Raw genomic sequence first — 11,093 nt, 5'->3', positions numbered from 1 at the left:
CTTTACAGTATCGAACTCAACAATCTCGTAAATGGGGAGGATTGGGACCAAATTTAGACCAGCTCAGAATCTTATCATGGAATGTTGCGGGCTGGTTTTCCAAATTACAATGCCCTGGGTTTAAGGGATTTTTAAGATCACATGATGTAATTTGTATGCAGGAAACCTGGTCTACAAAAAGTATCTTCTTGGATGGCTTTTCGGCCTTGGAGCTACCAGCGAAGCCCGCAAATAGAAGAGGTAGACCCAAGGCCGGTCTAGCAATTATGACTTCTACCTCTTTAAGTACAAATGTTAGGAAACTTCCCCCTTGTGGCAACCTAGCTATTGCGGGTCTAATAGAACTTAGAGCAACCATTTTTTTATTAATAAATGTATACATCCCGCCTTACCCCCACAAACGGGAAATAGCACTATCCTGGGATCAGCTGGAAAATTACATAGTTGACTTAGAAATGCAATATCCCAAGGCACAATTAATAGTAATGGGGGACCTGAACGCTAGGATTGGTCCAAATAACGATGCCCTGGCTGAATGTCCATTATGGGGAGCGATGGAGGTTGAAAATGTTATCCCAGAGTATGGTTGACGCTCAAAAGACCAGAAGGTAAACTATGCGGGAATACACTTGAACCAACTGGCGGCCCGCTTGAATTTGACAATTATAATTGGACACATGAAGGCAGATGCCTTAGCAGAGTATACTTACATTTCGGGACGTGGAAGTAGTGTAGTGGATTATGTGTTGACTTCCCCCCCTTTGCTCAATCAGATCGCCAACTTTCTAGTAGGTGACAGGCTGGAAAGTGACCATCTCCCCGTGATCTGTACTTTGACAATAATAGGAGGGGGACATCCAGCCGCTATTCCTGTCCGCAAAGATACTACACCCAATCTTTGCTATAAAAGACTCCATTGGAACGAAAGGATCTCTTTAAAGATGACCAGTTTCTTAGACTCTTCCCAGGGTTTAAACTTAAGATCTCGTATAGCAAATGCTAATGAAATATCTGTCGCTTTACTTGATTACTCTACTTTGACTTCAGCTTTGGAAAATGTTGTTAAAACTACTATGTCACATCACTCCTGCCGCCCAACTAAACAGTCCCCTTCTAGTTGGTTTGACAAGGAATGCTGGGAGGCCAGGCAAAAGTTGAGAAGTCTCTATATTAATTATAGGAATGCTAAAGCAAGCCTTCTTCCACCTGAATATTATTTAGTCAAAAAGAAATACAAACAGCTAATTGTCTATAAAAAGAGACAAGCTATTCAAGAAGGATGGAAGACTTTAATTAATGCCTCCTTAAATAACAACTCGAAGCTATTCTGGTCGCTAGTCACCGACGCCTTGGGTTCTTTCTCCACCTCGCGGTGTGCCATCTCTCCTGCCATGTGGGAGCACCACTTTACAGTATTGTTTGCAAATCTTGGGGATAATCCATTCAGGGCTTCTACTTTGGTAGAGCTCAATTCATTACCAGCCTGGCCCCCTATAGAGCAGAAGGAAATAGCTACCCTGATCTCCAATTTAAAACCTGGTAAGGCGTCAGGGATAGATACTATACTACCTGAACTGCTAAAGTCAAACACTGAATGGTAGGCCCCATTACTTGCTAATCTATTTACCAAGATTAATCTTACTGGCAAGCTCGAGGCGGTGGTTATCCCAATATTTAAGAAAGGAGATAGAGGTGATCCCACCAACTACAGGCCTATTAGCCTCCTCTCAGTTGTGAGTAAGATCTATGCTAGTGTCTTAAATATCAAATTACAAGCCTGGATTGAGGAGGAGGACATCCTGGGGCGGGAGCAGGCAGGTTTTCGAAAGAGTAGATCTACCATTGACCATTGCCTAGTTTCACAACATCTGGTGGAGAAATACATGAGTGGCTCTAACAAGGGCCTTTCTGCCGCTTTTATGGACCTTAAGACTGCCTTCGACTCAGTCCCTAGAGATTTATTATGGGCCAAACTGTCACAGACCTCGATAGATAAGCGACTTTTATATCTGATAAATTGCCTCTATCAGTGCACCTCGATCCGTGTCCGATGTGGGGCACATGATGGTCTTACTAAATCTATTCCTGTTAATGTGGGGGTGCGCCAAGGTTGCGTCCTGGCCCCCACCCTTTTTAATCTTTTCCTTAACGACTTGAGCAGTTACTGCCTTGCAGATAATCTCCATTCCCCAAAATTGGCAGAGGTGAGATGCCCTATACTGCTTTATGCAGATGATGCGGTCCTATTATCTTACTCGAAAGTTGGCCTTAAACGTCTCTTACATGTTTTCACATTATATTGTAAAAAAAACCTACTCACCATCAATTTTGCAAAATCAAAAATCATGATATTCTCACGTAGGTTTTCAAAAGAGCCATGGAGTATAGAAGGTCAGAAGATTGAGCAGGTCAGGCAATATAGATATCTTGGAATTATATTCTCTTCTTCACTTTCCTGGTCTGCTCATATACAGGCTGCACTCTCATCTGCCAATAACATCTCTAAAGCTACCACCCGCTTCTATTACACCAGGGGTGGCCAATACATTCCAGGTGCCCTTCAAATATTTAAAGTAAAAATCCTCCCGCAGCTTTTATATGGCATCCCTATATGGGTATTAAGTTTCAGCGCTAAAGTTGAGGCGGTGCTTTCGCGCTTTTTGCGCTCCATATTTGGGCTGCCACGCTGTGCATCTGCTGCGGGACTCCGACTCGAAGCAGGTTTTACATCAATTGAGTGTTCAGCCTGGCTCCTGGCCTTTAGATTTTGGACTAAAGTGGTCTATGCAGGACCCCCTCTAGGGTATTTACATCTAATATGGAGATATTCCTTCATAAGTTCCTGGTCCAAAATTTTCAATGAGAAGATAAAGCGTCTTGGCCTCTCATTGGATCTTTTGGCTACTTGGGACCGGCAGGTAGTAAACTACATCATTGGCCAGCAGATTAGGGACATTGACCTACAGTACTCAATGTCCAGTTCACGAACATCATGTTCACCGCTTTATTTTGGTCTGAGCTTTCTCTTCCCAAATCCTGCGGCCTACCTCGAAAAATTGACTCTATCGCAATATAGATTCCTATTCACTAGAGCCAGATTTAACTGCCTCCAATCTGCGATTCTTGTAGGCCGTTTCCAGGGAATTCCCCAGGAAAAGCGTTTCTGTAAGCCGGGGGTGATTGAAACCATCGATCACGTTCTATTCAACTGTGAATTATACAAGGATGCTCGTATCAAACTGATTCTCCCAATTACTAAAACTTTCCCGGGTAGATCTATTGAATGGCTATTGCATTACCTTCTATCCGACAAGGATAAGGCCATTACTGAATCAGTCGCAAAGTTTCTTTGTATAGCCCAGATTTTACGAAAAAGGAAACTCGGTGCTAGTTCGAATGTTTAAACAAAGCATTATCGTTGATACTGTATTGAGTTTTAATTTGCTGGGGAAATTGTTTTAATTGATGAAAATGATGAAATTGATGAAAATGGCCGCTGCAGAGGGAGGAGTGTTTGCATCGTCTCTCCTCTTCTGAATTTAGCTGAATTTAGCTGCACTGTCTTTGAATACCCTTGAGCGGCGGTCCGCTGGGATTCCATGCTCTGGGTCACTACTATAGCGTCAAGGACATCCTGTGGAACACTTTGCATGAATCTAGTGGCCCAGTATGCGATTGAGAAAGGTCAGGTAGATGAGCTTTTGCTACCAGATTGCGCTGCTCCCATCGCTTCCTTCACTGCCATCGTCGCTTTTTTCAGATTATGACGGTCATTTAACTTACCATCACGGCCGGCGGGAGTTGCCCACCCTATCCGCGGCAGTGTCATTGTATCATCTTGAGGAGAAGAGGGTGGTTGTGTGCGCTCCGCCGCTTCCTTGTTTTGCGGTCATTTTCCCTTGTGCGCCCTGGCCGCTTCATCATTTCTGGCCCGTTGGAGGCACGAGATCCTGGAAGTGGGGTGCCGCCACTGCAGTTGTCGTCTGCTGGAGGTAGAGCTGCTGCTGTTGTCGTTTGTGGCTGTGTTGCTGTGTTGCTGCTCTTCTTGACTGTTACCATCGTTATCGTTTCCAGTTTGACTGCTGCTGATCGGCTGGTGTTGCGCCCTGCAGGACTGGGTCCCGGGCGCTCGACCAGCTGTGACTAACTTTTTCCACCTGCCTGCCGGGGGAGGGGTATTATCGCTGCTTGAAGAGGGAGTTGCAAGTGTCGTTAGATGCTGTTGTTACTGCTCCTCTGCTCCTCTGCTTGTTACCATCGCTGCCCAATTTTTGGAGGGAGAGCTGCTACTGTTGCTGTTAGCATTCATTTGCAGCTCTCGCTTTGTGTGGAAGGGTGGGAGTGTGCGGTGTGCGGTGTGAGTGAGTGTGTGTGTGTGCTGTGTATGTAACTGTGGGTTTGCATTATGTGCCTGGGAGAGAGGATTCAGAGCCCAGTGGGAAGATTCGAGGGGGCCCCAATTGGTGTAGTGACGGGTAGAGGGAGATATGGCATTGTGCGGAAGACTTGTCAGGTGAGGGGAACTCGGCCCAGACAGTTAATGGCTGTGCCTCGTTCCAGTCTTCCCCACACCCACAGGCTTGTTGGTTGCCCTATCAGCCAGCTCTCAGATCTCCGGATGCTGCTTTTAAACGCCAGATCGGTACATAATAAGATCTCCCTCATCCATGATTTAATTGTGGATGAGGCAGCCGATCTGGCGTGTATAACTGAGACCTGGGTGGGTGAGCAGGGAGGAGTTGCCCTCTCCCAGCTGTGCCCACCGGGGTACTTGGTTCAGCATCAAGGTAGATCTGAGGGTCGGGGAGGGGGGGTTGCTGTGGTCTATAGGAGTTCCATCTCCCTCTCCAAGCACCCTGTCCATATGACTACTGGTCTGGAATGTTTGCATCTTGTGTTGGGTTAGTGACAGATTAGGGATTCTGTTGGTGTACCGCCCACCCCGCTGCCCAGCGGACTCCCTAACTGAGCTGACAGAGGTGGTCTCAGATGTACTGTTGAGATCCCCCAGACTGTTGGTGCTGGGGGATGTCAGCATTCATGCCGAGGCCGCCTTGTCTGGAGTGGCTCAGGACTTCATGGTTTCCATGACAACCATGGGGCTGTCCCAATATGCTATTGGCCCGACGCATGTAACAGGCCATACTCTGGATTTGGTTTTCGCAACTGGACATGGAGATGATGATCTGAAGGTAGGGAGCCTTACATCAGTCCCTCTGTCATGGACAGATCATCGCTTGCTGAGGTTTAGACTTACAGCGGCTCTTTCCCTCTGCAAGGGTGGGGGATCTGTTAAGATGGTCCGCCCCCAGAGACTAATGATTTCTGATGATTTTCAAAGGGCTCTGGGGAGCTTTCCGGCTTATAGGGCTGGTGCTCCTGTCGAAACCCTGGTCGAACTGTGGAATGCAGAAATGACCCAGGCAGTTGACATGATCGCTCCTGCGCGCCCTCTCTGTTGACGTGTGTGCGTTGTTGCATGAAACAGCATACATTACGTTGGAGTTAAGTTGAGCAAGAAACTTCTTCAGAGCATTAGAACATATTAAGAGTCTTTATTAAGACATTACGGCCAAAGGCTTAAGAGTAAATACATGTAGAGTTTCTTCAGTCACCCCCCCTTCTGGTACCTCTCTCTTCAAAGGTAAACACAGAAGAGAACCTCTCAGTTCAGAGGCAATACACAGAAGACCAGCCTCACAGTTCAGAGGCAATATTCAGAAGACACAACTTACAGACTCTGTTAGAACTTTCCCAGTTGCTATCTCACGTTACCATGACAACCGCTGGCCTTGGATGTCTGCTCACTCTCAGGCCAAGAGATAACAGTTACTTCTCCAAACTTGCAGGCTTTATGGAAAACAACTAGAGACAGTAATGCCCATGGGTCACAGCCCAACACTCTCCTGTGTAGAGCTCATACAGCCCCATGGTATACTCTGGAGCTGAGAGCGATGAAACAGTATAGGAGACGGCTGGAGTGCAGATGGAGGCGAACTCCTGATGGATGCAATCATGTACTGGTAAGTGCCTACACTAAGTTGTACTTAGGGGCGGTGAGGGCAGCAAAAAAGCAATATTTTGCTGCCACTATTAAATCATCCATCTGCCGTCCAGTGGAGCTTTTTAAAATTGTCCGAGGGCTATTGCTTTCTGGCCCTAGGGACACGGTGGAATCATCTGAGGCCCGCTGTAGTGAATTTGCTAGGCACTTCCAGGATAAAATCTTTTGCATCCGCCAGGACTTGGACTCCAATGTTGTAGCAGTTGAATCGAATGAGGTGTCCAGAGCACGGTCTTGCCTTGATTTTTTGGATGAGTTTCGGTTGGTACAGCTTGAGGACGTTGACAAGGTGCTTGGACTGGTGCGTGCAACCACTTCTAGGTTGGATCCTTGCCCCTCTTGGCTAATAAAAGCTAGCAGGGCTGGAACTGCCGGCTGGGCCAGGGAAGTGATTAATGCCTCATTGCGAGAGGGAGTGGTCCCTAGTTGCCTGAAAGAGGCGGTAGTGAGACCACTTCTGAAGAAATCGTCCCTGGACCCAGAAAACCTTAATAATTACAGGCCGGTAGCAAATGTCCCATTTTTGGGCAAGGTCCTGGAACGAGTGGTTGCCGGCCAGCTCCAGACACTCTTGGATGAAACCGATTATCTGGATCCATTTCAGTCAGGTTTTAGGCCCGGTTTTGGCACGGAGACAGCCTTGGTCGCCCTGTATGATGACCTTTGTCGGGAGAAAGACAGGGGGAGTGTGACTCTGTTGATTCTCCTTGATCTCTCAGTGGCTTTTGATACCATCAACCATGGTATCCTTCTGGGGAGACTCGCCGATTTGGGAGTTGGCAGTACTGCTTGGCAGTGGTTCCGCTCCTACTTGGCAGGCCGTCTCCAGAAGGTAGCACTTGGGGAACACTGCTCGGCACCCTGGGCCCTCCAGTATGGAGTTCCGCAGGGGACAGTTCTGTCCCCCATGCTTTTTAACATCTATATGAAGCCCCTGGGTGCGGTCATCAGGAGTTTTGGAGTGCGTTGCCATCAGTATGCTGATGACACGCAGCTCTACTTCTCCTTTTCATCTTTTTCAGGTGAGGCTGTCAATGTGCTGAACCGATGCCTAGCTGCGACAATGGACCGGATGAGAGCTAATAAACTGAGGCTCAATCCAGACAAGACTGAGATGCTGTTAGTGGGTGGTTCTCCTGACCGGATGGTGGATGTTCAACCTGTTCTGGATGGGGTTACACTCCCCCTGAAGGAGCAGGTTCATAGTTTGGGAGTTCTTTTAGAACCATCCCTGTCACTTGAGGCTCAGGTAGCCTCGGTGGCACGGAGTGCCTTTTACCAACTTCGTCTGGTGGCCCAACTATGCCCCTATCTGGATAGAGAGAACCTCGCTTCAGTTGTCCATGCTCTGGTAATCTCTAAATTAGATTATCTCTAAATTAGATTACTGCAATGCGCTCTATGTGGGGCTGCCTTTGAAGACGGTTCGGAAACTGCAGCTCGTGCAAAATGCAGCGGCCAGACTGATAACGGGGACCAGGCGGTCCGAACATATAACACCGATTCTGGCCCGCTTGCATTGGCTGCCTATATGTTTCTGGGCCCGGTTCAAGGTGCTGGTTTTAACCTATAAAGCCTTACACAGCGTGGGACCACAATATCTGGTGGAACGCATCTCCCGATATGAACCTACCCGCACACTACGCTCAACATCGAAGACCCTCCTCCGGGTACCTACTCAAAGGGAAGCTCGGAGGGTGGCAACAAGAAAAAGGGCCTTCTCAGTGGTGGCCCCCGAATTATGGAATAGCCTTCCTGATGAGGTACGCCTGGCGCCAACATTACTAACTTTTCGGCGCCAGGTTAAAACCTTCCTCTTCTCCCAGGCATTTTAATATGTGTTTTAATATGTGTTATAAACGTTTTAAATTTAAAATTTTTTAAGGAAGCCCATTTTTAATGTTGTTTGAATTGTTTAAATATGTGTTTTATTGTATTTTGATATTGACTGTTGTGAACCGCCCAGGGAGCTTCGGCTATGGGGCGGTATATAAATTTAATAAAATAAAATAAATAAATAAATAAATAAATAAATAAATAAATCGCTTGTATTGTGGGTCATTGACTGCATAATAAAATTTGATTTGACTAAAAAAAACTCCAAACATAATTGTAGAATAATGGCATTGACTTCTGCAGAATAGTCTCCAGTGGACCTCAGAAGTATCTCAATTTGCACAAGATAAGACAGTGGAAGGTAAAATATATTCTAGCAAAATTCTAGATGTGCTCTATGTTTTTAATTGATCGTGAACATCTTGCCTTAAATAAAGTGGTTTAAACAAAGCAGGCTGAAAACATGTATCTTTTTTCCAACAGCTAGAGTCATTGCTGAAGTAGCAACATATTGTGATCAGTCTGATTTCAAACTGCAAATCTGATCTCAAACTGCAGTTTCAGATTCAACTGTTAATGCACCCAAAATAGAAATAGAACACAACCTCCAATATAAAATACAAAAGGCTGTCTTCACCATCACATGACAATGACCAATAAAAAGGCTTTGAAATTAATAAAAATACATTTGACACAGATTTCTAGGATGAATAAGGAGGGGGAAAATTTTCTGGTTTAGGTTCTCTGTAGAAACATTAGTAACACAGAAAAGAAGCAAAGTAAGAAGAACACCAACAAACATACAAAAATATAATTCTCCATCTTTGGAGATGGCAGGTGTTGCCACCACTCACCATATGCTCAGAGGCACATGTTACCAAATTCTTCCAAGCTACACAGCAAGTGGATTGGACTGTGAAAGACCAACCCAAATTGTGTTTGCATTTTGACAACTTTGTAGGGCAGTACAATATCTCAGAGAGGAGGGTCAGGTCTCCTGCTCCCCTGGTGCATTCACTATAGCTGCCCAATTTCCCTGCTTTTTAAAGTTTGGTAGAAATATCTGTGGGCTATAGGTACATTCTTAAACTGCAAGGTTTTTTGTGTATTGGTGAATTATATATATTTCAATTCATATGTGGTCTGTGAAACAAATGGAAAAATAAGCTGACTGACCTTTGGCTCAACATATACTTTTCATATATTAAGTAAACAGCAGGACACTTTTTGCTCACTTTCCACATTTTTCTCTTCACTTTCCCACATCCAAATGTAATTTGTAAATCTTTTAGAGCCTTTTATCTTATAGTACATATTCTGCCCCAAGACTTTCTCCAAGTCTTTTGTAAATCTTGTTTTCCCAGATGGTTTCCAATAACAGCTTTGTTCTATAAGAATCCTTAATGATTCCCAAAATTCCCACTATGCTGTATAATATAAGATGCATGTTTGAATTTTGTTACTAGAAAAGATCTTGGATCTGGAAATTCAAAAAGTATGTTGGAAAATTCAAAAGTTCCAAGCAATATTTATTTTGATCCCTTATCCCCATTAGATGGCCTCCTTCAGAAGGAAGGCTGGGATATAAATCCAATAAATAAATAAGTTGTACACCAATGAGTTGAAAGAGAATATCAATGATAGCTAGCATGATGTAGTGGACGGAGTGTTGGACCAGGGTTTGAATATCCATTGTGGCTATGATGCATTCTGGGTGGCCATCAGAAAATGCTGTCTCAGTTTAACCTTATCCCTAAAGGTGGTTATAAGGATGAAATGGGAAACCATTTCTACACTGTCCCGAGCATGGGCTCTTATAATTCTTTGTTTGCTAATAAATTTCACACTAAATCAAAGACTAGGGTATGGCATTATCCTATTTGGCAGTAGACTGGAGACTAATGAAAAAGGGGTTAGTGATGGCCTATTTGCTTAATGTAGATAGAAATCTATTCGTGTTTCCTCACGGTGATATTTAAGGACAGTGGGAGGAAAGAGAAGGGTCCACCACTGTCCCCTTCCCTAGCCTGTGGATTCTTGTTTGTTCTCCATCCAGCCATTGTTTGAGTGTTTAGTCTCCTTGGAAGCAGAACTGCGAGTCTTTTTTTTCTTCCTGGATCTACTTTGCAGAGAGACAGTGCTTCTTGCATCTAAGATAAAAAGAGGGAAAGCACCACAGCTAGACTGAGAGATGCCTCAGAGAATCCATGAGAATGACTTTGACTATTCTCAGAAAGAATGTACAGAGCAAGCACCCAGCTATGTGCGATGACTCCTACATAGTGCAGACAAGGAAAGAGGACTTTCAATGTTTTAAGGAGTACATTGGGGATGAGTGTGATTGTCCCCACCCAGTGACCTGACCCCCTATGTGCCTGCAGCATAATCTCTGAAGGGGCTTATGGGTTTATAAAGAGTATGTGTCAGTAGGGTCTGTACATGTGATTCATTATCCTACCTGGTCAAGGATTCCTGATTTCACATGTGTGTATATCCTTCATATGTGCATTGGCTCCTTCATAAGGTTATGCCAAATATGTGCAGGCCACTGAAGTGGTATTAGCACACTCCCACTCACCCTTCTACAAGCATTCATTGTAATATATTACAGCTCCCAAGGAGGGACAAACAAAAAAGAAGCTATTATTGTAAACAGCAAGTGAGGTAATTCTGTTCATGGGCCATTAACACTTCACAGACTGGAGGTGGAAGTTGATATTGATTGCTGTAAACCGTCCAGAAAGCTTCAGCTATGGGGCAGTACACAAGTGCAATAAATAAATAAATATGATTGGATACTAAAAACAAAGTTCCCTGGCCATAGAAAATTAACATGTTAGGAAGAATGCTAGGCTAGGATCCTTCTCTCTAGTTTCTATAGTTAGGAATGTTCTTTTCTATGGAAGACCATTCTCTATGAAGTAGTATAGCTTAGACATCGGGTTACCTCTTAAATTGTTATTTGGGAGGCCTTGGTCAAAGGGACAGGAAGAGAACCAAATGGCATGAATAGCAGTGGGCAAAGATCAGGGCCACTTCAAACACTGTGCATTGTCAACAAATCTGTGGAGAGCATACCTGCCTAAGCCAGAACAGCAAATGATGCCCCCCTCTAAGTCAAGATGTACAATACCCAAGGCTGGTCAAGTTATTTTGGCACCTGAGGCAGAAAATCCTACAAGTGCTTCTCTCT

Source organism: Rhineura floridana, chromosome 2 (genome assembly GCF_030035675.1).
Source record: "Rhineura floridana isolate rRhiFlo1 chromosome 2, rRhiFlo1.hap2, whole genome shotgun sequence".
NCBI classification, from domain to species: domain Eukaryota; kingdom Metazoa; phylum Chordata; class Lepidosauria; order Squamata; family Rhineuridae; genus Rhineura; species Rhineura floridana.
This window is presented reverse-complemented; position numbering follows the sequence as displayed.